This window comes from Eumetopias jubatus, unplaced genomic scaffold (assembly GCF_037043125.1).
Source record: "Eumetopias jubatus isolate StellerSeaLion01/CBP00866 unplaced genomic scaffold, mEumJub1_p1.0 scaffold_17, whole genome shotgun sequence".
NCBI lineage: Eukaryota > Metazoa > Chordata > Mammalia > Carnivora > Otariidae > Eumetopias > Eumetopias jubatus.
Genome location: NW_028274823.1, coordinates 49,438,102 through 49,465,653, shown reverse-complemented (window position 1 = coordinate 49,465,653; position 27,552 = coordinate 49,438,102). Strand labels below are relative to the sequence as shown.

The 27,552-nt window shown below is 50.4% G+C and overlaps 1 protein-coding gene across 2 annotated transcripts in view; it reads left to right on the top strand.

The window, feature by feature from the left end:
- The first annotated feature begins 3,376 nt into the window (after window positions 1–3,376).
- The window catches only part of ANXA11 (annexin A11), a 48,801-nt gene continuing 24,625 nt past the window's right edge, over window positions 3,377–27,552 (top strand). The window contains exon 1 of one of the 2 annotated variants that reach the window (XM_028109500.2): window positions 3,377–3,590. The gene's annotated coding sequence lies outside the window, so the exon portion shown is untranslated. Of the gene's footprint in view, window positions 3,591–15,986; window positions 16,052–27,552 lie in introns of those variants that run through there. The other variant, XM_028109501.2, reaches the window with a different exon arrangement.

The following is a 27,552-nucleotide window of genomic DNA, read 5'->3' as shown; positions in this document are numbered from 1 at the left end:
AAGTCACCAAAAGATAAACCAATTATGAACTTGTGTGAACCTAATAATTTGTTCTCAAAATTATAAGGCAAAATGAGATCAAATTATAGGGGAAAATTGGCAAAGCACAATAAAGGTAGAAAACGTTAAATCAACCTTCTTGGAAATCAACGGCTTGAACAGAAAAAAACCTGGGGTATAAACAACCTAAATAACTAGATTAGCAAACTGGATGGAGAAACACATAGAAAGAAGCTTGTGCATTCACAAAAACTGGGACATTCAAAAAAAAAAAAAGTCTATCAGGCCACAAAGAGGTCTCACCAAATTCCAAAAATCTCTAAGCATTAAAATTAGAAATATATGACAAAATGTTTTCTAAAAAGCCATGGAAACATGCTTCTAAATAATCCATAAATTAAGGATAAAATCCTAATGGAAAAAAAACCAAAATATTTATAACCAAGAGATAACAAAAGCATGACATGTTAAAACTTGTGATATGTAGTTAAAGCAGGATGTAGAGGGAGATTTATAATCTTAGGTACATTTATCAGAGAACAACAACAGAAAGATTTGGAAAATAAGAGACCCAAATGTTCAACTCTAGAAACCAGAAAAAGAACACCAGGGCAGATCCAAAGAAAGAAGGAACAGAACTCCAAAGATAAAAGCAGAAATGAAAGCAGTAGATAATTTTTTTAAAAAGAATGAACATGATTAAAAAAAAAATAGGGATGCCTGGGTGGCTCAGTCCATTAAGCGTCTGCCTTTGGCTCAGGTCATGATCCCAGGGTCCTGGGATGGAGCAGACATTGGGCTCCTTACTCAGCGGGGAACCTGATTCTCCTTCCACCTGCCACTCCCCCTACTTGTGCGAGCTCTCTCTCTCTCTCTCTCTCTCTCTCTCTCTGACAAATAAATAAATTAAAAAAAAATAAAAATAATTAAAAGTTGATTGTAAAGTCTGGCCAGACTGATCAGAAGCAGCCTTTCTGGATCTTGTACTCTACACTTCCCTCTCATCATTGACCCCAAGGATCCTTTTTACAAGCCTGTATTTTGTGAGGTATTAGGGATTTATTTGTTTCTCCACTAGAGAAGAACTGTGTTTAGAGCAAAGGAGTTTTCTTTTCTCCCTCTCTCTGGGGCACCCAGCACAGGGCCGGTCACATTGGCTGTACTCAAACACTGTCTGTACAATGACTCAATATAAGAAAGATTATAAGGGTCCTGTACTACTCAGAGCTCTGAAGCACCTGACCGGTTTACAAGGCACTCGCTTCCCCTTACCTCATCTGATGTTTGCATCAGCCCCTAGCAGCGATGAAGCAGTGGTTACTTTACAGATTTTCAGAGATTATTTGGAAGATTTCCTAAGCCACCGAGGCTCAAAGAACGGATCACTTCCAAGTGACAGGACCCAGGTGTTTGCGCACCAAACCTTTTCCCCGACACAAGTGTCCCCAGCGAGTCGGAGCTCAACACGACGTCTGTTAAAAATAAATGGTTGAAAATCACAGAAAGGTGAGCACAGTGGTAGCTATTCACCATCCTGGGCCTTGAAGAGCTCAGTCCTGACGTAGGAAAGTGTGTGCTACATGCAGAAGGAATTCCGCCCCTACTGATTTATTTTTTTTAAGGTGGTATTTAAGGAAGCAGTAGCTCATCTACGAAAAAAGTGAGCCATTCAAAGAAGCTTGCCTTTGAGGCCGCCGGGAGCCCCGGCACGAGCGGCGCCGGTGCAGGGTGTCCAGGCAGAGCCTTGAGTGGGCGCCAGGTGTGACCTTCCGCGACGAAGCCCCCAGCCCAGGGCGCACCAGGCGACAGACGCTCTCTCGGAGCGCCGCGGGCTCGGCGGGGGCTTCGCTCCGACGCCCGCTCCTGATGCGCCGCGGGCACTGCCACCGCGGTAATACCCAGGCTTGGAGGAGTCTCCTGGTGCCACTTGGCTCGTCTTCTGCTGGGGGTGGGGGCGGGGCGTTTCCTCCGAGTCGCACTGGAGCCTTTGGCTTGAGTTTCACTCTCAACCGCCCACTCATCGCTGAAAAATGCAGTTCAGCCCTGAAAAAGGGCCGCGCCTTTGCGGGGACAGGGGTGTTGCACAGGCCGCGGAAAATGACTGGGTCCCCGGGGTTCGTAGTCGGGCAGCGACTGGCTGCCCGAGGGCGCGGCTTCCACCCGGCACCCAAAACCCTACCCAGAGTCTCCCTTTGGACCTACAGCGCCCCAGTCCCTCTCTCTCTGTGCGCTCTTAAAATGGAAATAGGACCAGCAGTGCTGTTCGCAATAGCCCCAAACCGACAGCAACCTAAATGTCCTTCCCTAAGGACCTAGGTGACACGCACGTTTGCGCACCCCTTGGGTCCTTGGGAAGAACCAAGTAGAACAAGGTGCGCTTGCATGGAAAGACCCTCCAAGATGTAGTGAGTAAAAAAGCATGTCGCAGAAAAATACTGCAACACCGCTTTAAACAGTACATCTAGGTGAGTATATATACACAGAGTGTTGCAGAGAGAAAGATCTGGAAGGGCACACCTAAAAGTGAGCTGGAAGAGTAAAGTGTGAATCTCAGTTTCTAAAAACTGCTTTTAAACTACCATATATTCATTCATTACCCGTGCGAGCTTTTTTTTTTTTCAAAAATAAACTCTTTTAGAATAGTTTTATATTTACAGAAAAAATGAGAAGTTAACACTTGGTTTCTTCTATTATTAGCATTTGCTATCAGCATGGTGCTTTTGCTACAGTGAAGGAGCCAATAGTGATGCTTTATTATTAACTGACGTCCATAGTTTATTTAGGTTTCCTTAGTTTTCCTCTAATGTCCTTTTACCAGGATTCCCTTCAGGATGCCACGCTACATTATTTTCATATCTCCTTAGGCTTTTCTTGGCTATATTCTTGGAAGACCACATGGGCACATCGTATCACTAATGATTTATCTCTCTTGATGTTGACCTTGATCACCTGGCTAAGGTAGTTTGTCGGGTCTCTCCACTATAAAGCTACTCTCCCCACCCCCACCTCCATACTGCTGCGTGACCTTCTTATTGTGGAAAGTGATCTTTACCTGAAGGAGAGTCGCTAACAATGGTACACAGGGCTGGAGGGGGCTTGGGGAATACCCACCCGGAGAACGCGGCTCAGGGCGCGACTGACAGAGGAGGCGGGCGTAGCGGGGGGCTCCTCGCCGACCTCCCGGCACCGGCGGAATCCCCTCCCGGTCCAACAGAGCCAGAAGGCCTGCGATTTTTGTGCCCCGCCCCAGGAAGCGGCTCTCGGCTGGTTAGCCCTCCGGGCAATCCCCTGGGGGCGGGACCGCGCTCCGGCCCCACCCCTCGCCCCGCCCCGCCCCCAGCGCGAGCGGCTCCGCCCCGGGCGCGCTGGGCCGCCGCCGAGTTTTCCGCCCCGCGGGCTCCTCCTCCCGCCGGGCCCTGACGGTTGCGGCGCCCGAGGAGTGCCCCGAGTGCCCAGAGAGCTGGAGTGGGACAGAGCTCCAGGCCGACCGAGGCGCCGCGGCCGGGACGCCCGCGAAGAGAGCCGCTGCTGCCCGCGGCCCCGTTCGCCCCTCGCGGCCCCCACCCCTGTGGTCAGTGGCCAGTGGCCCGGTAAGTGAGGGCTCCCCGGCCCGCCGGAGGCACGGGGCGGGGCGGCGGCAAGGGACCGGGTGGCGGCAGAGCGCTGCGGCCCGGCCGGTGAGCCCCGGACCGCCCGGCGCCCGCTCCCGCCTCGGCCCTGCGGCTTCCAGGTTGTACGGCGGCGCGGCGTTTGGGGGGGGGGGCGATGGTGGTGTCGGGCTGTCGGGCTGGTCCCCGACGGGCTGCGTCGGCCCGGCTGCCTTGGCTCGATCGGCCGTGGGGAGCTGCCCTCCCTGTGGGGTCGGCGGTGCACAGGCCGGTCCCCTGTGGCCAGGGCCTCGTGACTGTGCTGCGCGGCTGGGGTCAGGGGTTCAGCCGCTCCTGGGTGGGCGTGGGACGACCGGGTGAACTTGCGACCAGGTGAACTTGCGACCAGAAGGCGACTGGCTGGTGTGGGGATGGCCGGTGGTCCGGGCCCCTCTGACCCAGCCGAGTTCTCGAGAGTGTAGGTGCCCTTCCGGCTTGTGCTAAGGAGAGCTCGCAGAGGAGGCTGGCTTCACGAACTTTCCTCCTGAACCCGGAGGACGCAAATCCTGGGAGCTGCTGCTGTTGGAGATTATTTGTAAGGCCCTTTGAGAGAATGCGGAACCAATCCCCGGGCGTTGTGTTCACCTGTGTGTTTACCCTCTCTGCCTTTCCCCTTGAGCTACAGTTTGAGGGAGGGATTCTTGAACTTTACTCACTTCCTGGGCTCTACCTAGCCCGATAAAGGCTTAAAAAGGCAGAAACCCAGTTTATTGGTTTAAAGGACAGTTGCAAAGTTCCCCTTCCGAGGAGAGAAGTTAGGCTAGCCAGTTCTAGCCCAAGCAAGTTAACAGTTGGTCCCCAGGGACATTTCTCTCCGCTTCCCCCCATCAGTGACCTTGCTTTGCTTTGGGTATCCAAGGTAGCCAGCCACTCTGCTCTCTCTCCCGATCCACCCCCCCCCCCACCACCACCACCACGCTTTACTTCTGGCTGCCCTGATGGGGGATGAGCCTCTTCCCTGCTCCCACAACAGGAACAAAAGCTTGCAGGGGAGGGCAAGGCTGGGTCCAGGAGCTGGACATGCAGGGTGTGTTCTTTTGCTCACTCCTAAATGACTCTCATTATGTTCCTTCATTCCTTCCTTGCTTCAGTCCATTGTTGGGGATTCCAGGAGGATTAACAGGGCTCCTTCCCTCAAGGCACACTCCTGTGCTTCTAGGTGGTCCCTGACAAGACAGACCAGGTGAGGTGCCAGGGAAGTCTGTTGCCCTGGCATTGGGTGCTCAGTACCTCAGGGTCCTGCATCCCTCCATAGTCTTGTCTCTTACTAGTCTCTGTGCCTTGTTTTCCTTATCTTTAAAGTGGGGGTAATAATACCTACGTGACAGGGGCATTGTGAGGATTAAATGAGTTAACACTTTACAACCATACAGCCCAGGCACTGAGCTGAAATGGTAACTGTTAGGCCATACCGGTGTGCTTTAGGTAGATGTCATCCACATGGGGTAAAGCTTACGGCAGGGCCTGGGACAGAAGTGTCAACAATAATACTACAGTAATAATAGCTGTCGTTTCTTTCATGCAGCTGGAGGTCCAAATTGAACTGCTCTCCTGCTAGCTCCTCTGTTGTAGTTCATGTTGTTCTGCCCTCCTGGAATGCCCTCCTCCCCCATCTCTGCCCATGATTCCCCACCCGCCCCGGAGCCATCCAGGGGCCTGCTGCTAGCAGGAAGGGACAAGACATACTCTGAGCCCACGCAGTCCTCCTGCACTCCTTTGGCATCCCTTCTCCCTCCCTGCCTTGCTTAGTATTTGTATGGCCACGTGTCTTATCTCTGCCCTGTCCTTTGTCTTTGGACGGCAGGGGCTGTTTCTTACTCCTCTCCTGTTCTCACAGCACCCGCGACAGGCCTTGCCTAATATATGTGCTCAGCAGAATTTCACTGCGCAGAAGAGGCAGACCCAGAAAGTAAGGTTTTCCTTGATCTTAGACCTTGAAGGCTGGGTTTGGGTAGGCAACAAAAGAGAGCCTGAGATGGAAATAGTCCAGATTGAGAGGTGGCAGTAGGGGCTGCCTGAGAGGCGCCTTTGATTCCTTTATGGAGCCAGGGCAAGGGTAACAGATAGGGCCCACCCTGGATTGCTGTACCTAGAAGGCCAAGATCGATTAGTGATGCCTTGCTCATGTGATTCCGGGGAGGATGGGTAGTTTGGAGTGACAGGAGTAAGAATCCAGCCAGAATAGGTTAGTGTGGGTTCTTGGGAATGCACTGCAGTACAGAGAGACAAAAAGCCGGTGTAGGCAGGAGGTGAATGTAGAAAGGAAATCTGCACCGAGTGCTGGGGGTCTGTGCAGAGAACCCAGGGCCTTTCTAGAGCTCTCTCCCTCCTTCCTCTTGGATTCACCTCCTTCTTTCCTCCCTCCTTAAGCCTGAGGCAGCTTCTGGCACTTGATCCCATGGGGGGGGGAGGGCGGCACCCGGGGAAGAGTCTGTGTGCTGATGTGCTTCACAGTCAAAGCCAAGCAGGCAGACTCAGGTCTTTCTGGACTTTTCCCTACAACACCTACTGATGTCATTGTCCCCTGGTGCATCAGGAATTTGAGTGATCCTAGGTAGGAAAGCTCTTAGGGGAAATGAAGAAACTGAAGTTTCTTTGTTGGGAATTTGCATTTTTAAAAGGAGTTGTTGAAATTTCAGTGGAGCTTTCTAATAATGGCTGAAACCACGCCACAGTGGGCCTGCTGACCCTGGCCCCAACACCACGTGAAATAAGGGTATGATGTCACCCGGTGGTTTGAATTTGGGAGGATCCTAACAGTACGTAGGGCCCTAACAGTAACTCGAACACGCTGATGGGAGAAAGTAACCGGTGAGGGCAACTGAGGACGCAGGAATCAAGAGTTCTCACCCGTTTTGGGTCACTGGGACAAGTTGTGGAGCCACACAGGGTCCCAGTGTTCTGGATGGTAAAATGCCTACCTCATATGGTTGTTTGCAGAATCTGGTGAGATGTTTGCAGAGGGGGTTTAAGATCAGTCAGGGTATAGCCATGACAATGTTGATCTCTTGGGTGCATTACTGCAAGAACCCTTGAGATGGGCAGGAGTGTGCAGATGGCTGACGCCTGGCTCTGTGATCCCTTAGTGTCTGGTCTTCCAGGGGCTTGTGCTCCTGAAAGTCCCACTGCCTCAGCAGAAAAGAAGGGAAGAATTGCTCCTGAAATTGCAAGGGAAGTCTGGTGTCCCCAGCCTTTGTCACCTGGAGCCTGGGGGGAGGCCGACTGGGAGGACCATGAGCTGAGAGGAATCAGAATGAAGGTGGAGAGGAGAAACCCAGAGGGGCTTAGCTGGGCCGGGGGAGCATGTAGCAGATTAAGCCTGGAAGTGGCATCTCTGGGGGGAACAGGGTGTTAATGTCGGGGGCGGGGGCTGGTGATAGCAGATGTGAGTTGGCCGTGTCCACCTAAAAGGTCACGGCTATTTTTAGGAAGTGGGTGACAAGGCATCTTTCTGTTGAACCAACATTAATGAGTACCCACTGTTTGCCAGGCCCTATGCTACCTGCACAAAAGCACAGTCCACCCCACCCACCCTAGGTTGTCTGCCTGGATTCCCCAGAGACATGGGATACTGGATGAGAACCAGGTCTGGAGGGTGGGCGAGATCATGATTGTGAATTCTGTTTTGGACATGGAGCATTTGAGGTGCCATTGGGGTACCGAGTAGGCACGTGTGTCTGGGCTAGAGAGACATTTTTATCTACATTGTATCTGCTATAAAGGGCATGATGAGGTTGAAGAACTCACCTTGAACAGCTGAGTAAAGGAACGTGAGCCCAGGAAGGAGCTAGAAAAAGAGCAGTCCATGAGGGGGAAGGAAGAACCAGACAGTGTGAGGTCACAGGATCGAGGGCGAGTCCACTTCAGTAGGAGGGAGTGGCCGGTGGTGGCTGTTGTTGCTGTGGGAAGTGACAAGGGGGACACTCAGCACGTGAGCTATGGCTGTTCTGCTGGGGTGTTGGTGTAGAAGCCAGATCAGAATGAATGGGCGGAGGAGTTGCAGGAGTGCAGATCTGGCCATGATCTGAGTGTAGACAAGCTTTGAAGGGAAGGAGAGGGACTGGGTGGTGCTGGGGGAGGCCCACACTGAGGGGGTATTTGTTTCTGTTTCTCAGCTCATCTTTCTCCCATTCCACCCGGAGGAGTTAGCAGTGTGGGTGACCTGCAGCCTAGGGGTCCCCCCTCCATCCCTCTGTGTCGTATGGACACAGGCACCTGTAAAGGTTTGCTGCTGCTGCTTTTTTTTTAAGATTTTATTTATTTGAGAGAGCGAGAGAGAAAGCACAAGCAGGGGGAAGAGGAAAGGGAGAAGCAGACTCCCCACTGAGCGGGGACCCCGATGCGGGGCTTGATCCCAGGACCCTGGGACCATGACCTGAGCCGAAGGCAGACGCTGAACCGACTGAGTCACCCAGGGGTCCTTGTAAAGGTTTGCTTCTTTCACAGAATGGATTCATGCTGCACACCTTACTCCGCAGCTTGTGGTTTTGATTAGTTTATCACGGTCAGTAACTCTGGGTGAGTGGTGCTCAGGGTCAGTAGCCACTGTAGAATGTTCTATAGTGCAGAGGGACCACAGTTTATACAACTTTTCCCTTATTGATGGGTGTTGAGACCATTGACTATTTTTATAATTTGAAATAGTATTGGAATAAACAACCTATAGGACCCTGATTGGGATGTCATCTAATGTATTGATAAGGAAGAGTTGACATTTTTATTTTTATTTTTAAAGATTTTATTTATTTATTTGACAGAGAGAGAGATAGCGAGAGAGGGAACACAAGCAGGGGGAGTGGGAGAGGGAGAAGCAGGCTTCCCGCTGAGCAGGGAGCCCGATGTGGGACTCGATCCCAGGACCCTGGGATCATGACCTGAGCCGAAGGCAGACGCTTAACGACTGAGCCACCCAGGCGCCCCGAAGAGTTGACATTTTTATATTAACTTTTCCAAATCAGGGACAGATTACAGGCCTTGTAATACATCTTTAGTAGATATTATGAATGGGATTCCAACTGGATTTGCTAACCAGATAATTTTTTTTGTATCCTTTCCACTCTTTTTCTGTTTCTTGGTCATTAATTTCAACCTTTAACATTATTCATTCCTTCTTACTTTTGGCTTACTTTGTTGCTCTACTTTTAATATCTAAATTGGTTCGTTTATATTTTTAGTCTTTTATTTTGATTTAAAAAGCATGTAAAGTGGGGCGCCTGGGTGGCTCAGTCGTTAAGCGTCTGCCTTCTGCTCAGGTCATGTTCCCAGGGTCCTGGGATCGAGCCCCGCATCAGGTTCCCTGCTCAGCGGGAAGCCTGCTTCTCCCTCTCCCACTCCCCCTGCTTATGTTCCCTCTCTCGCTGTGTATCTCTCTGTCAAATAAATAAATAAAATCTTTTTAAAAAATAAAAATAAAAAGCATGTAAAGCTCAACATTTTTCGTGTGTAGACAAGCTCTAGCTGGTGGGCCTTTGAAAGGCTCACCATTCTGTTTCTTTATGGTCACCATGTAAATCAGGGATTTTTTTTTTTTTAAGTTTGTTTATTTAAGTGGTCTCTACACCCAACACAGGGCACAAACGCATGACCCTGAGATCAAGAGTCACACATTCTTCCAGCTGAGCCAGCCAGCTGCCCTGCCATGTAGATCGGTCTTGATCCAAGGATGTTTTAGAAGACAGCATCCTGAATTTCTAAGTGGTTTTGTGGGGAGTATGATCACATTTTAATGTGGACTGCTGGTTTTATTGGGTTATGATTAGTGAATGTGATCAGCAAAATTTCTTCTCGCTGGGCTGTATTAAGATTTTCTTTGTGGCAACTCTATGATCCATACCAGAAGGTTTCACGGACAAGAAAGGCTATGTATTCTCTGTGGGACACAGACTGTAGATATATCTGTTAACTTGAGCTTGCCTGCCTTTCCTTGCATTATCGGTCTGTCAAATTCTGAGAGATGTTCCAAAAATTCTCACTATAATCTCTATTTAAGCCAGGCTGTACTTATATTTGTTCTAGATGTAGTAATCTGACATCCATGTTTGGTGTATACAGGTTTATCAAGCTTATCTTTGCGGATTGTACTTCGTGTCATTTGTTGCTTATTTAATGCTTTTGGCCTTTGGCTTTACGTGCCACGTTATCTGTGTTTCAGGAGACTATATTGCCAAGGGTCTGGGAAAATCCTTTCTTCTTGACAGACCTAAAATGAACAAACAAGTGCATTTTGTAAGACGGTAAGTGAAAGGCTCAGAAACATAGAGGCAGGCTCATTAGCCAGGGGGTTTACACCAGGGCCTATTTCAATTCAGGCTTATGGAGAGCAGGTGGTGCTCGGGTCTCCCCCACCTGCTTCTCAGCTCCCTGATTGTCATGAAATAATCTGGTCCCAATGGTCCCCACGATAGTCAACTTCTTAGGAGGGATGGGTATAATAATAATTTCCTGCAAGCTCCGGGGACAGGCCCAGGTACTGCTTCTCTCCCTTTGTGGTTCTTGCTCCTTCCTTTGCATCTGAAGACAGGGACAGCTCTGCCTGGCAATTATACTGTTCCTTCCTCATTTGCAACAGCACAGGGCCTTTCTCCATTCTGCAAAGGATGTGACAAAATAGTACACAAAAATGTCCCAAGGCCAAATGTGGAGCTATGAAGACTTGGGCCCTGGCCTGGGTGGCTCAGTCAGTTGAGCATCCAACTCTTGATATTGGCTCAGGTGATGATCTCAGGGTCGTGGGATCGAGCCCTGTCTCGGGCTCCAGGGTCAGTGGGGAGTCTACAAGAACTTCTCTTCCTCTGCCTCCCCCATCTAAAAAAATAAAAAATAAAGACTTGGGCTCCCAAGTCTTAGGCTCTTTTCTGTGCTTGTGTTTTAAGTCACATCAATGGGTTTGAGGGAAAATCCTAGTGAGTAGTGTCAGAGTCCTGTGTTTTCAGGTAAAGGCAAGTGGCTGGAAATGGACTGGAAAAAAACCTCAGCCTGCTGAGGCAGGATTATTGAAAAGTCCCCAACATATTTTTAATATAAATATTTCCACTTCTCATTTTCCTTTGTGTTTACTTAGCATGTCTCTGCCGGCCCTTAATTTTTAATCTTTCTTTCTCAATGTTGGAGCACCGGGTAGCAGTCTGTTGAGCGTCCGGCTCTTGGTTTCGGCTCAGTTCATGATCTCAGGGTTGTGGGATCGAGCCCCATGTCGGGCTCCACACTGAGTGTGAGCATGGAATTTGCTTGAGATTCTCTCTCTTCCTCTCCCCCTCTCCTGCTTGTGCGTTCTCTCTCTCAAATAAATAAATCTTTAAAAAAAAAGACAAAATGTTTCTTTTGTGCTCAGCACATGACTGGGGTTGGAGGATGGCAAAAGGCAGTGATAACAGCAACAAACCAAATTTGGTGGTTTCTGTCTTTGATAGAGAATTCAGACTTCACATACCAGATATTCTTGATTTTATTCCTTGCATCTTGTTTTCTGTTTATTATTTATTATATTTAGGTGTTATTTCTGCTGACTTGGGTAGGTTTCTCATCATCCCTCTTCCCTACCTCTCCTACATTACAATTCAGGTTTGGTCGTAGATTAAGAGAGGAGCCCCCCTCTCTCTTCAGAAATTGGAGGCCAGGGTCAATGTCTGCTCCATGAGGTCGTCCTGGCACCAGGCTCCTTGTGTAAAATTGCCCCCAGCATTCTCTAGGGCTGAGGTTTTCAAATGTGAACATATGTAAGAATAACCGGCAAGGTTTGTTAAAACACAGATTTCTGGGCCCCACCCTTAATAACGGCTCTGATTTAGGAAGTCTGGGGTGAGGCCTGGGAATCTTCATTTTTGACAGCCACCCCCGCTGTTGCGTCCATGTGGGGACCATCCCGGATAGCACTGCTCCAGGGGCTTCCCTTCACCCACGTGACCCGGGGCAGCTGACTTGCAGGGCCAGGCCCTGCCTGGTTGCCAGCGAGGCTTGGAAACTAGTCCTTATTTGAGGCTACCGTGTGCCAGGCAACGGTTTGTGTTCTGCGCCGGAAGTAAGAGAGGGCAGATGGTTGCAGGGGACAACCAGAAGTTCCTGGGACACCACCCACTGCTGTCCTTAATTTGAAACTCCTGCTGTGCTTAATTTGAAACTTCAGCCTTGCCATCGGCCAAGCCGGTATTCCTTAGGTCAGGAAGTGGGAATGGCCCGTCGCGACGGTGGCAAAGCCAGCAGGCAGCGCGGGGCACGGCCGCCGCCAACCCCATGGGCTGGCGCACTAACGGCCAGTAGCTGCTGCCACCGCTTTGCTGACGCTCTGAGGACCCTCACTCCTTCTAGGCTGCCCCCACCCCCGCCGCCCCAGAGTCGGGTCCTTTTCTCGTTTTGTCTTTCCCAGGGTAGCCTTTACATCTCCCCAGGCCAGAGGCGGGGGGGGGGGGGGAGCACCCAGAAGGGAGCTGAGTGGAGGGAGCTGGCGTGGGCCGTGACTGCGTCAGCCCGGAAGTCCAGAGACATGCTTCCGGTCTGTGTCCTGCCTCCAGCCAATCCTGAGACGGCAGGCAGATCCCCTCTGCCCTCGGGGCCGCGGCTCCCCACCATAGAAAAACAGGCCGGTTGGAGCAAATGATTTCATGAAGGCCACTTCCAGGTCCAGTATTCTAGGATTCCTGTGTAAGCCAATGCCAGGGCACCGGGAACCGACTTTTTATTTCTAGGACGTGTCTTTCAGAACTGGCTCGCTCAGGTTCAGCCCTGTGGTAAGGCTTCAACACTACCTCATTGCTACTCGCCCAGCCTCCCTTGTCCGGAGCATCTCCAGGCTGCTCGGCCCCAGGTGCCAACCCTCCCAGGACAGTCTGAGGTGCGGCCTGGCTAATGATTGACATAGGTTCTAGCGAGTCGTACTTCATGCATGGCCGGTGGGTGGGGAGTTCAATGTTTAACAGCACCTTGTGCAGCCTTTTTGTTCAGTGTGCCTGGGAAAATATGGTCAGGGTTGTGGAGTGCTGCCTGGGGCTCTCTGGCTTGTTTCCGTGGCTTCATGGCACTGTGCCCGCACACGACAGGTGAGGCAGATCCCCATGAGGGCAGGGCCCTGGGGCTCTGCCGTCTCTGCAGCGGATGAGGCCACTTACGCCCTTCCTAGCAGAGTTAGGGATGTTCATACACCCTTAAAGCACTTGTGGTCCTGCCTTGGTGTGGGGGGGAGAGAGGAGACTGTCCTTGCTGTGTCGTCCTCTCTGCCCCCGGAATTCCCGGAGCCTATGCCCCAGAAGCTCTGACCAAAGAGGCCATCAGAACAGGTGCCACCCAGGATGCGGAAGAGATGAATCAGGGTCCACTGGTATCCTGTCACCGTGCCCGGCCCTGTGCTAGCCAGTGGCAGGAGGGGGGAGGCCTGTCCTACAGCCTGGGCTCTGCCTCTTGCACTGAGAGGCCTAGGAGATCATAATTCTGGCTCTGACACCAGTTGGGTGTGTGACCCTGGCTTGTCAGTATCATCTCTGAGTCCTGGTTCCCTTGAGGTGATCGTATCTATCTTGTAGGAGCATTGTGAAGATGAATGAGGTGATATATAATGAGGTAATACATGTCTCGATCATGGGTCCTGGGAAAAGGGGAGTATTGTTTGTATACTAGAGGATAGAGAAAACATTTTAGGCTAAGTGCTGATAAGTTCCAGGAAGAGCAATCTTTAGGGGTGGAGAGATCAGGGTGGGCTTCCTGAAGGAGGTGGGGCTCTGTCTTGGCCAAAGGAAGGCCAAAATTGACATAGGCTTAAGGAAGGCATAAAGGAGCCAAGGAAGACAGACCGGATAGAGGGAACTGACTGAGCAGAAGTCCTGAAGATAGAAAGTGCCAGGATAACACCCTGACTGAGCCACAAGCATGTAGTTCCTGTGATTCTTTCCATCACACATACACGTCCAGGGACCTGCCATTTTCTTGCCATGGCACAGTGTAACTCTTGGGCCAGGGCCCTTTGGCAGAGCTTAGGATCCCCCCTGCACAGGGGTAAGCCCATGCCTGAGATCTGAAAGAGAATCTTCTCCGCTGTGATCTGTAGGCTCAGGGTATCTTTCCACTTCCAGCAGCAAAAGGTTGGCCGGGGACTTTGTCACCCTTAGAAGAGAAGCTGCTGGTAAGTGTTATTTGAAGGAAAGTTTTCCTGGAGACTCTAGGTGAGGCTGGGGGCCCTCAGTCAGGTGGTACTGGAATAGATACTCTCTCGTGTCTTACAGGTTTGAAGGGACTGAGCTTCTCCCAAGCCATTTGAACAGGCCCTCCCTGCTGCCTTCCATCCTGGTGCTACCCGTCACCCCTCTTACCCCAATTCACTGTGAGAGAGGGCCTGTGACAGGCTGTGGGCTTTCGGATGGATCATTGCCTCTTAACTGGCAGGGCCCTGGGTGATGTCATCTGTCTCTTTGACTACACATGCAGGTGCCTGCAGGGATAGCCCAGCTTGGGACGGTGGGCAGCTGAAGTAGGCACGCCTAGCTGAAGGGGTAGTCGCTGCCCCCCTAGCTGTGTGTTACCCCAAGGAAGTATTGGACCTGTGTTACCAGATGTCCTATTTTTCCATTAAAAAAAAAAAAAATTTAAGTCAGGTCCAGCTCTTTTATAGCCCCCTCCCCTCCCCCCCCGGAAATAAATGTGAACTTCAAAACCCTCATGGAGCCCCAGGTTCTGGGCAGCACAAGTCCACAACCACGGACCCCTCGCAGGCTCCCCCATTTAATAAGTGAGGGAGAAAGATGCTCAGAAGAGCCTTAGGTTGGTCAGAACCCATCAGAGAGAAGCCAGTTCTCTAGACTCTTCTCCCACCTTCCTCTCCCAAAGAATGCATTTCCTGATCTCTGCCGTAATCTCCATTCTTCCTAGGAATGGCTCTTAAACCCCTTGTGGGTAGCTTCCTGCAACTGCTCTATTGTATTTATGTCCCCAGGCAGAGGGAAAGCCTGCTGCAGGCCAGGACTTTGTTTTTTCCTCTTCTTTCCCCAGGTAGCCTAGCCCAGCCCTGGGTGCCTGTCTGAGCCCTGAAGTGGAATTACTATGAAGATAATGGAATGTAAGCTTCAGCTTCAGGAGACCCCCCCCCCCCCACCTCACTTGCCAGGGTGTGGTCCTAGCAGTGAATTTGCAGAGTCCTAGCAATGTTGTATATTCATTTTCTTGAAGAAGACCCCCAAAAATCGTATGAGCTCCAGGCCCCGCAAAACCGGGACCGACCCCTGTAGATGTGGTGACTGGCTGGCATCCTGTCTTTTGGACAGTGAGCTCTTATTCTGGGGACAGGAAGTGGGGGGTCCTGAGCCAGCCCTCTTAGGATCTTGCTGTGTCACCTGGGCATGTCACTTCCTCCTCTCTGGTTGTCAGTTTCCCCGTTTGTGAAATGAGAGCCGAGGTGGCGTGGGTAGGAATGAACTGAGTCATTGCTAGGGCAGAGTGAGCTCCCGTGCCCCAGCTGCGTGGTCCTGGCCGACTGGGGTGTGATTGCCCCGCCTGTGTAGACTACACTGCCAACCTTTGCCCTCCCCAGAGCATTTGCATTGCTGGCTGGGTGTGTCTGGCCTGGCCACACACAATCTCTCACAGCCCCGAGCCTCACCATGGTGATTCGTGTTGACGGATAATACAAGGGAGCAAAGCTTTATTGAGCTTTTATTCCCAGACCTGCAGGAGAGGCAAGCACCTGGTCCTTCCTTTCTCGGTTGGAATAGTTGATTTTGTGGTCTTGGTGGTTTATTGCTTCCCTTGTCAAAGAAAGCCTCCTGGGTTACGTAGACTTACGCTCCGATCTTTTACACAAGGAGAACAGAGGCCTTTTCAGAGAGAACACCATAGAAGGATCTGGAAGGAAGGAGATCACTGTCGTTGTTAGTTTTCTGTTGTTGCCATAACAAATTACCACAGACTTAGTGGCTTAGAATCACACAACTTATTTTGGTGGTAAAATATACATAATATAAAATTTACCATTTTCAGCATTTTTTAAAAAAGCGTGTAGTTCCAAGGCACCAAGGACATTCACACTGTTGTGCAGCCATCAGCAGCACCCATCTGTAGAACTTTTCCATCTTCCTCAACTCAAGCTCTGTCCATGAAACAGAAGCTCCCCAGACCCCCCTCTTCTCCACCCCCGGCCACCACAGTCCTCTCCATCTGCATTGGGCTGCTCCAAGCACCTCCCAGGAGTGGAATCACACAGTGTTTGTCTGTCCGTGATGGGCTGATTTCTCCGCACAATGTCCTGTCGTAGCACCTGTTGCAATCTCCTTCCTTTTTAAGGCCGAATAGTAATCTCTTCTGTGTTCTACACCGCGTTTTGTTTATCTATCCCTTTGGATGGACATTTGGGTGCTTTCCACCTTTGGCCCTTATAAATACTGCTGCTGCAAGCTGTGGTGTCCATAGGTTCGGGGCCCTGCTATCGGGTAAGTGCACCTGCCGTACTGTTTGCCACAGCGGCTGAGCTGTTCACCACACATTTCTGTCTGACACTTTTGTCTCACATGTCTCCTGGTGTTTGTGGGTGGGGTGGTATCCTTTCTGGAGGCTCTGGAGGAGAATGCACCCTCGTCTTTTACAGCTTCTAAAGGCCATCTGCATTCCTTGGCTCGTGGCCGCTTCCTCCACGGTTGGAATCCCCCTCATGCTTCAGATCTCTCCTCCTCATTTTTTCTTTTCATCCTTAACCAACCAGGAAGGGGTCTCTGCTCGGGAAAGGACTCATGTAATTAGGTTGGGCCCACCTGGATGGTCTAGGAGACCCTCCCCATCTCAAGATTGGCAATCTTCACCACACCTGCGAAGTCCCTTTGGCATGTCAGTCACATGTTCCTAGACTCGGGGGGATCAGGGTGTAGACTGTCTGGGATAGTTTTTCTTTAAGTTTTTTTTTTTTTTATTTATTTGAGAGGGAGAGGGAGAGAGAACCCCAAGCAGCCTCCATGCTGAGCATGGAGACCAACACTAGGCTTGACCCCATGATCCCTGGGATCACGACCTGAGCCAAAACTGAGTCCGACGCTCAACTGACTCCGCCCCCTAGGCGCACCTGGGATATTTTTGAAGGACCTCCTCAAGGAACCTGATGGTGCCCTGATCTCAGGCCTTGAAAAGCCCTCCCCTCCACCCCTTCTCCTTACCAGCATTGTCCTGAGACACCCCATAATCGTACAGTTGGTTAGGCATACTTCTGTGTGGGCTGGACACCTGATCCCAGACACTGAACGATTTGGGTGTATGTCCAGGATCTTGAGTGACCCTTTCCAGACATCAGAGCCTGTCCTCTTTGGCCACTTGGGAGAGACCAGCACTGTGTGAGTTGGTCACAGACTTAAGAGAGCTGTCCCATACTTGACAAAGATTTTTTCTTTTTTTTTTCTTTTTTTTCTTTTTTTTTTACTTCATTCAGTCCTCATATAACTCCAAGGCAGGTGGGCTGGTCATATCTCTGCAGACAGCATAGAAGTTCAGAGAGGTACAGTTACCCCCGGAAGGTCACATAGCAAGTGGTAGAGCCAGGACCCAGACCAAGCTAATGCTTCTGAGGAAATCAGTTAAAGCTAACGGAGCACCTACTACTGTATATGCTGATACACTCCATGGTGGGTAGCTTTATATGTGTGTGTCAGTGTATCCAGTCCTCACGGCCACTTAGTAAGATAGATAGATGTGCCTTCCCCAATTTTACAGGTAGCAAAGAAGGCTCAAAGAGGTCAGGCAACATGTCCAAGGCCACATAGCCAGCAGGTGGTAGAGCTGGACTTGGAATCATCGTCCTTGGACTTGAAACCCTGTGTGTCACCCTAGTTCCTCTGCAGCAGTGTTAGAAGATGCTATCAGAGCTGTGTGGGCTGTGGGTAAAATGCATACAGCAGAGCCGAGAAGTTTCCTGTGACTGTCCTGTGATATTTGTGGCTCTTGGGGTGGGGGGAGCGTGGGTTGTTGTGATGATGGGGAACAGGTTTAGAGTGTGGGAGAGAGAGTCATTGACGGTAGAAGGCCCCGCAGAGTATCTGGGGTTGGATGTTGGTGATGCTTAGACTGCATGACCAGAGATGAGCCACTCGGCTACCCCTTTCCCCACCCAGAGGAGGGAGGGGTCCAGGGAAGGAGCTCCCCCAGTTCCCTCCGGGCCAAGCCACTGAAAGTTGTGTTGTACAGACAGTGACCACTGCAGGGCGTGGAGGTGCTGCACCCCCGGGGGCCCAGGTGATCCTGGAGAAAGGGCGCTTGGGCTGGACTTGGTGGGAAAGGGAGGAACTTGAGAGCTAAGGGGGCAGCCAACAGGGCTCAGGCACCCCCGGCACTGGTTAACATCTGCTGGCCCCTCCTGCTTCACTTCTCAGGCGGTCTTGGGAGAAGTCCCTTCTGCCAAGGTGTCACTGGGAGCAGTCTCCCCCAGGTGGAAGTGATGAAGCACAGACACAGACCTGTCTCTCCTTGGCCTGCACTGCACTTGGAAACATAACCCACAATTTCCCTTTTTGGGGTGGGGGCTGTTTCCTTAGGGCCTGACCACAACTTGGACTTGTCACTGCCACTGTGTCTGTCACAAGAACCTTGGCATCTGCAAGGACCGAGGCCTGAGGCCTCGTCACGTTCTGGGCTTGGGTGTGAGCCGATGTTGACACCATGTGTGGGTTCACCTTCATTTTCCATTGCTCAGAAATCCCAAGTTGGGATTGTCCTTTGACTAAGTTCCGGCCCTTCCGGAAGCCAATTTGGTGTGGTGTCGGGGGAACCCTCCCATGAACAGGAAGGAGCCAGGTTTGTGGGAGAGCTGTGCTGTGGAGGGGTGGGAGGGAGACCCACGAGCACAGACTGGTGTGTGAAAGTGGTCACTCCTGCCTCGCTCCTCCCCGTAGAAGTGCCGACAGCAGGTGCCTGGGTGCCCGCTGGCTGGAGCTTTGTGCAGGGACGAGGGGGCTGCTTCTCTGGATCCCTCCTCGCGGGCAGTTTCTTCTCCAAGAGGCCTTTTCAGAGGTGATTCTCCCCGCGCACCGGCCTCCCGCTGCCCCATCCGCTTCTTGCCTTGGCTTCCCTGGCCCCTACCATTCCTGGGGCTTGGACCGGGCCCCTGGGCACCCAGGCATGCAGGAGGGAAAGAAAGAAAACTTTGCCAGTTCCCTGTAGGTGGACTCCCCCTTGGACTACCCCTTGGGGAGATGGGAGCATCCACCACAGCCGCTCCCAGGACCTACTGCTACAGGGCTGGGTGTGGTGTGGGAGAATGAGCTGGTGGGGGGCTGGGTTCCCCTCATCACACCCTCTGCCCCCACCTCTGGTGTTACTCCCCGACTCCACATCCTCTCCCCGCACTGCCCCCATGTTTCTCATCCCGAGTATTAGCAAATGGCCCTCTAGTCCTGTTTGCTATTCTGTCCTGGAGAAACGGCTATCATGAAAGGTTAAGTAATATTAGGAGAATATATTTGATATTTAATTATTACTATCTGCATTTTACACTTGTGGAAAACTGAGGCCCAGAAAGGTTAGGTAACCTGCCCAAGGTCACATACCTAGTAGAGAGCAGGACTGGGATTTGAACCTGTGTGGTCTGGCTGCAGAGTTAATGTTCTTCCCACCACCCTATGATGGTGGGAAGAACTTTGATGCCGTTGATGAAGTACCTGGGGTCACAGTGAGGCCTGATGTCCTGATTCCTAATCCCAGGCTATTCCATCGTCAGTGTTTTTCAGTTTCTGAGATACTGGATTCTGGGGCCAGTGAGCTCCATGAGGAAGTAGAGTATAGCATAGGGGTGAAAGTCCTGGGCTTTGGAGCCTGGCTGCCTGGGTGTGAATCTTGGCTCATTTACTACCTGTAACCTTGGTTGAGTTCCATAATCTCTCCCTACCTCAGTTTCCTTATCTCTAATAGGGGATCATAATCTTAGTGTTTGTTTTTGTAGAGTTGTTGTAAGGTTGAATTCCATGTAAAGCACTTAACAAAGTGCCTAGCACCTAGTAAAGTTTTCATATTCATAAATGTTAACTATTGTTATGATTGCCTAATAAGCTGGAGAAATTTGGGGATAAAGTTAAGCAGACTCCTTTGTTACAGGACTTCTCAGAGCCTTTACCATGCTATTATGAATTGGCCCTTTGGGGAGGGGATGTAGTAGGCAGCACTTTCCAAAGTTTTTGGACAACTAATCTCTCTATCCTTTTAAATTGCATCCCTCTAAATTCTCAGCTTGCAAGATGTTAAGCTGGTGTCTGAGAACACAGTTCAGGAAGCACTGAGCTGTATATCAAGCTGCTTGTTTCTGCTTGCCAAGGTTGAGTTGGGGATGGGGGTCCAGGTTATTGCTGAGCCAGCTCCGAGTGACTGTATGTGGCAGAACTCTGGCTATGCCTGGCTTCCCTCCTACCCTGTAGGTGTGGGGACAGGGAAGAGGTGTGAGCCTAGGCACCTGAGGATCTCTGGAACCTCCTGGCCATGAGGAATGGCCTTGGCAAACCCTAGTTCGAAGCATATTTACTGCACTTCCTTCTGCCCTGGGAGGAGGGGTCTTATGGTAGGTCACCCGTGGTGGGACTGGCTGGGACCACCAGACAATCCAGCCCAGCTCAGGTGGTTTTGCAGCGTGGCTCTGTTAGGAGAAAGCAGGCGGCAAGCAGAGTTCTACCATGACGTTCTCCCTAGTGTGTGTGGGGCTTGAGTAAACAGTGTCCCTGGTGTATTTTAGCTGCAAAACTAAGGGGGTTGGAAATTAGACAACCTTCAAGGTCCTTTCCAATAGGAACATTTTGGGATTGGGGTAAAAACCTAAAGAGGTGTCCCCTTTAGGAGTCCTAAAATACAAAAGGAAGGACACGGCCTGAGAGGGGAAAGCCCCCTCCAACCCCCCCCCCCCCCACTTCATGCCCATGGGATAGCAAGGTCTGGGGAGATACGGACCCGGCTCCAGGTCATTGGTTGGGATCCTTTTCCATAGGAGATTCTTAGAAGTGGATTACCCCTTTTTTTTTTTTTTTTTTTGAGAGAGAGAGAGAGGGGCAGATGGAGAGAGAATCTTAAGCAGGCTCCATGCCCAGCGTGGAGCCGAACACGGGGCTCCATCTCATGACCCTGAGATCATGACCTGAGTTGAAATCAGGAGTTGGAGGTTTAACCAACTCAGCCTTCCAGGTGCCCGAAGGAAGTGGATTACTTTAAGTAGACGTTTATGTCTTGCTTTGGGCCTCATTCGCAACCTGTCTGGGTCATTGCCTCCTTTTATCCAGCCCAGTGACCAGGGGAGGAATGCCCACCACTCCCAAGGCAGTATATGGAGGCCAGGAGCTGCTCAGACTGGCTGAGGGCGGGCTAACTCTTCATCTCCCCGAACAGTGCCAGGAGCAATGCCAGGTAGGAATGTGTACCATTAATTACCCCTGAGTCTGCCCAAGCCTAGCCTGGTACTGGAGTGAGGAGAGTTTGCAGATAAGCAAATAAATCTCTTGCTTTAAAACAGTTGTATACACATGTGAACAAACATAAACCATAGATACACGCACATGCATTTATGTGTGTGTTTGGGGGGGTTCTTGAATTACACATTAGAAACTGCTCAGTGGCGACCTTTGGGCAGAGGGTTAGACCTTTGGTTTTCACTTTGTGCCTTTCTGGTTGTATTTGAATTTCCCTACAGTGTGTTCTAATCTTTTTATTTTATTCTTTATTCTATTTTTTTAATTTTTAGTTTTAAATGTAATTTATTTTTTTAGAGCAGTTTCAGGGTCACAGCAAAATGGTGTGGAAAGTACATTACTATGAACACCATCAATATCCATCATCACCACCCCTACCAGAGGGGTACATTTGTGGCAATTGAAGAATCTACATGGACACATCCGGAGTTCATAGTTGACCTTAGGGTTCACTTCTGGTGTTGTATGTTCCATGGTTTTGACTACTGTACCCACCATTTTAATAGCATAGAGAATAGTTTCACTGGCCTAAAAAAAATCCTCTGTGTTTTGCCTATTCATCCCTCCCTCCTCTGTAATTCCTGGAAACCACTGATGGTTTTACCAGTGACTAGTTTTACCTTTTCCAGACTGTTGAGAGTTGGGATCATGCAGTATGTAGCCTTTTCTCATTTTCACCTCAAATCCCTGCGTGTCTTTTCATGGATTGATAATGCACTTCTTTCTAACACTGAATATTTCTTCATCTGGGCATTTATCCATTCACCTACTTAAGGACTTCTTGGTTGCTTTCAAATTTTGACCTTTATGAATAAAGGTGCTATAAACATCTGTGTGTAGGTTTTTGCGTGGACAAGTTTCCAGCTTACTGGGGTTAATACCAAGGACTGCTGGATCATATGGTAAGAATGTGTTTAGATTTTTTTTTTTTAAAGATTTTATTTATTTATTTATTTGACAGCGAGAGAGACAGCGAGAGAGGGAACACAAGCAGGGGGAGTGGGAAAGGGAGAAGCAGGCTTCCCTCCAAGCAGGGAGCCTGATGCAGGGCTCGATCCCAGGACCCTGAGATCATGACCTGAGCCGAAGGCAGATGCTTAACGACTGAGCCACCCAGGTGCCCCAGAATGTGTTTAGTTCTGTAAGAAACCGCCAGACTGTCTTCCAGAGGGTCTGTACCATTTTGCATTCCCACCAGCAGTGAGTGAGAGTTTTGGTTGCACTGCATCCTCACCAGCATTTGGTATTATCACTGGTTGGGACTTGATCTCATTGTTTTATTTGCAACTCCCTAATGATGTCTGATGGGGAGCATCTTTCTTGTGCTCAGAAGCCATCTGTGTGTCTTCTTCAGTGAAGTGTGCAGGTCTTTTGCCCATTTTTTAAATCAGAATTTTTTCTTACTGTTGAGTTTTTAAGAGTTCTTTTCTATATTTTGGATAACAGTTCTTGATCAGATGTGTCTTTTGTAAACTTTTTCTCCCAGTTGGTGGCTTGTCTTCTCTTATTTTTTTTTAATTTTATTTATTTATTTGACAGAGACACAGCAAGAGAGGGAACGCAAGCAGGGGGAGTGGGAGAGGGAGAAGCAGGCTTCCGGCCGAGCAGGGAGCCCGATGTGGGGCTCGATCCCAGGACCCTGGGATCATGACCTGAGCCAAAGGCAGACGCTCAACGACTGAGCCACCCAGGCGCCCCTCTTATTTTTATTTTTAAAATGTATCACCAGAGAATCATCTGAGGTGCATGACTTAAACTCTATATTTAAATTCTTGTATCAAACAGATTGAGGTCTTAATATTAAAGAATGCATACACAAGGGGATCCTGGGTGGCTCAGTCGTTAAGCGTCTGCCTTCGGCTCAGGTTATGATCCCAGGGTCCTGGGATCGAGCCCCACATCGGGCTCCCTGCTCAGCGGGGAGACTGCTTCTCCCACTCCCCCTGCTTGGGTTCCTGCTCTCGCTATCTCTCTCTCTCTGTCAAATAAATAAATAGATAGATAGATAGATAGAATGAATACACAAATGAATACTCCACAGCCCCGAGGCTGGGGAAGGCCAGTGGAGGGATCATCCCACAATAGCCCCCACTCTAGTCCTGGGCCTGCTTGGTTTGCTGCTGGGCATGGAGGGGCGGGAGGTCTCAGGGGTGATGCTTCCAGGCCTCAGCCTCCACTCAGCTTCAGCCTGCTGCACGCTCTGGGTCCCGCACCAGCCTTCTGGGGAGGATATTTCTGTATCCTTGTGCCAGGCATAGCACTGCCACCACCCACCCATCCTTTCCCTTTCATGTGCTGGAAGTCAGGCTGGACTCCAGGAGGTGTGCAGAGCCCAGCCTTCCTGATCCCCCCGTCTCCATCTCCCCTGGTTGAGGTGGGGAAACGACAGGGCTCTCCGTTATGGCAGGGGGATGAGTGAGTGGGAGGAGTAAGGTTTTTCTTGTTCTGGATGATTCTGCCTCTTCTGTCAACACGGCATTTCTAGATTCCTGTGTTTGAGGACTCTGGCTACTGCCCACTTGTGGAGCCCTTGAAATTTAAGTTATACTTGCAGATGTATACACAGCTTGAAGAAACAGGCCCTTGAGAAGTCCCCTGTATAGCTGCCATATACTTTCAACATTCACCTGATACTCTGAGGCTTGGTTCTGATGGGGTCCCGGGATGCCCAGGTCTTGGTGCTTGTCCTCAGAGCTGACTACTGGGAATAAAGGCTGGATAATATAAGCAAGAAAGTGTCCCAGTACCTACAAGGAAGGAGTGTTTCCTGGAGTGTGGAGCACAGAATCAGTTATATCAGAATCACTGGGGGTGGGGAAGGGGTGCTTGTTTAAATTTCAGAATCCTTGGCCCAGCCCAGGTTGAAGGGCCCAGAATGACTGGGGCCGGGGCATAGGCATTTTCAGCAAGCTGTCCAGGTGATTCTGACGCGTGATGAAGCAGTGCCACCCAAAGTGTGGTCCATAGTCAAGTAGCATCAGCGCCACCGGGAAGTGTGTGGGAAATGCAGATTTGGGGGCCTGTCCCAAACCTACCGATTCCGAGACTGTGGGGAAGATAACCAGCAATCTGAGGTTTACCAAGTCCCATAGGTGATTGTTTCGCGGACTGAAGTTTGAGAAGCCAGAGGGCCACAGCTGGATGAAATCGAGTGCCTAGCAGCAGGGGGATGGCCCTAGTGGGGAAGCAGGGGTGGGGTTTGTGCCACACAGTCCCCAGAGTGGCAGGACTGGAGGCTGGAAGTGCCCCAGAGGCTGGTTTCTAAAAATTGGAATAATCCCTAAAGAGGCCAGCTGTCTACCGTGTGGAATACGCTCTCTCCAGTGAGTCCCCATGTCAGTGTCCGGACCAGAGCCACCTCAGAATGGGCGATATGCCCCGGCCTGCCAGAACTGCTGACGGACAGGAGGAGAGCCTTGGTCAGTGCGGAAGGTGTCATGATACCTGTGGACACCAAAGAGAGTGCAGATCTGCTGGATTGTAACTCACTGTGTTCTCCTCTGTGGTGGAGAGCGAGTGCCAGGCAGGCAGTGGGGAGGGGAGAGCAAGGTGCGGAGCCCCTAGAAGCCTACTTGAGCTCACCTCCGAGCAGGGATGGTGCCAGGAACGACTTCACCCGGTACAGCAGGCCCTGTTGGTGGCCGAGGGTAGCTGAAGACTGGACGATGAGCAGATTTCTTAACGTTGAGAAAGGGGAAAGCAGGTAGACATTGTGAGTCGGAGAGCCGAATCCCCGCAGCCTCCGAGTTGGGTAGGCACTGGGGGTAGGGATGGTTCACCCCAAGGGCACCCCAGGTCATCCAGCTTCCGTGGCTGTCCTCCTAGGCATTACTAGGCGGGTAAACCGGGGGTCTCTAGGCATGGGCCGTGTGTTCGAATCCTCATCTGACGTGGGCCCTCTGTACACCGTCGTGGAGTTGATGGGGAAACGTGTGTGGCGTCTTTGGGGTAGAGTTAGGGGCCCGAGTGCTGGCTGCGTGGCTGCACCTGCCGCTGTTGGGCTTGGGTGTGGTTGGCCGTGACAGTTCAGGACTGTTGTCCTTGGCCTTTTTCCTACCAGTTACTTGGAAGAAAGCAGATGTCACGCGTACCAAACAAAGCTGGGCGCTAAGATGTTTGACGTTGGAATGTCCAGACACCTCAGCGGGCTGAGCAGCAGGCAGAATGCGAGGGAGGAGTTGGACAGGATCCGCACCAGGGCTGCGTGCCCAGGACGCTCCGTGTCCCAACCCAGGGAGCCGGGGAGGGGGGACATGTGGTCCGGCCCTGCCCTCTGCTCTGCCGGGACCACAGCTGAGGCCTTGGGTTCTGAAAAGAGCTCCGAGACAGAGAAGGGAGTGGTACTGCACAGAGAAGGTGGTAGGGAGATGAGGCTGCTCTCAGGGGAGGGCCAGACCGGGGGTGGTCTCTTGGGGAAAGGGGAAGACCCAGGGGGCTCACTGCCAAGGGACAGCTTTTGACTTCTGCTGGGAAGTCTGCAAAGCCCTCCTGGGAATGTGTGCTATCACCCTGGGAGCAGCCTGAGGCTGCCCCGCGGTCCTGCCCCGTGCGGGGAAACACGAGTGGACCCTCTGGGTCTGAGTCCCGTGGTGCATAAATAAATGCAGTAGTGCTAACCCCAGGTTCCGAGCCGGGCTGCCTGCGGCTGAATAGAGCCTGTGTGAGGTGTTCAAAATCTTGGAAGAACAGCCCTGGCCTCAAGTGAGCTCAGAAATTGCCACCTGAATGGACCTTTTTTAAAGTTGTTTTTTTAATAGGAAGTACATGCATGTGGCCAAAAAATGCAAATATAAACTAAGCTTCATGTCTATAACCAGTTTTTCCTTCCAAAGACAACCAGTGTCACCAAGTTTCTTGTTTATCATTCCAGGGATGGTGTGTGTGTGTGTGTGTGTGTGTGTGCGCGTGTATACACCACCAAGTTCGTCTGTTTACAGCTTTTTTTAAAAGATGTTAGCTTAGTAAATACACAGTTTATACCTTGATCAAGAATGATGATCATTTCGTATGCCCATATATAGAACTGGCTAATTGTAAAAATAGCTACAGAGTGTTCATTGTACGGATCTGTTCTAATTCACTTCACCAGCCTGCTGCGGATGCATAGTTAGAGGTTTGTTATCACAGAATGCCCCAGTACAATCCATGTCCCTGTCCCTTCACACAGGCATAAGTGTGCCTGTGCCCAGGAAATAAATTTCCAGAAGGTGAGTTTCTGGTTCAGAGCAGGTCGTTTTACATGTTGACATCTCTGTATTTGTAATTGGCGACTCTAGCATCTTAGTGTGGGTAAAACCTTCCGTTCCTTTTCTATAACTGCCTGTTTATATCATTTGAGTTTCTCTATTGGTCACTGGGTTGGTTTTTTTTTTTTTTTAAGTGCAAAACATTTTCCTTAAATTTGTTATTTCCCTTGTCTTTCTGTTGTTTTCTTTATTTGTTTCTTATTGTGCACAACTTTAATTTTATGTCTTTTTTTAAAATTTTTTTAATTTTTTATTATGTTAATCACCATATATTACATCATTAATTTTTGATGTAGTGTTCCATGATTCATTGTTTGTGCATAACACCCAGTGCTCCATGCAGAATGTGCCCTCTTTAATACCCATCACCAGGCTAACCCATCCCCCCTACCCTCCTCCCCTCTAGAACCCTCAGTTTGTTTTTCAGAGCCCATCATCTCTCATGGTTCGTCTCCCCCTCTGACTTACTCCCCTTCATTCTTCCTCTCCTGTTATCTTCTTCTTTTTCTTTTTTCTTAAAATATGTTGCGTTATTTGTTTCAGAAGTGCAGATCTGTGATTCAACAGTCTTGCACAATTCACAGCGCTCACCGTAGCACATACCCTCCCCAAGTCTATCACCCAGCCACCCCATCCCTCCCACCCCCAACCACTCCAGTAACACTCAGTTTGTATCCTGAGATTAAGAATTCCTCATATCAGTGAGGTCATATGATACATGTCTTTCTCTGATTGACTTATTTCACTAAGCATAAGACCCTCCAGTTCCATCCACGTCGTTGCAAATGGCAAGATCTCTTTCCTTTTGATGGCTGCATACTATTCCATTGTGTATATATACCACCTCTTCTTTATCCATTCATCTGTCGATGGACATCTTGGCTCTTTCCACAGTTTGGCTATTGTGGACATTGCTGCTATAAACATTGGGGTGCACGTACCCCTTCGGGTCCCTACATTTGTATCTTTGTGGTAAATACCCAGTAGTGCAATTGCTGGATCGTATGGTAGCTCTAATTTCAACTGTTTGAGGAACCTCCATACTGTTTTCCAGAGTGGTTGCACCAGCTTGCATTCCCACCAACAATGTAGAAGGGTTCCCCTTTCTCCACATCCCCGCCAACATCTGTTGTTCCCTGACTTGTTAATTTTAGCCATTCTGACGGGTGTGAGGTGGTATCTCATGGAGGTTTTGATTTGGATTTCCCTGATGCCAAGCGATGTTGAGCACTTTTTCATGTGCCTGTTGGCCATTTGGATGTCTTC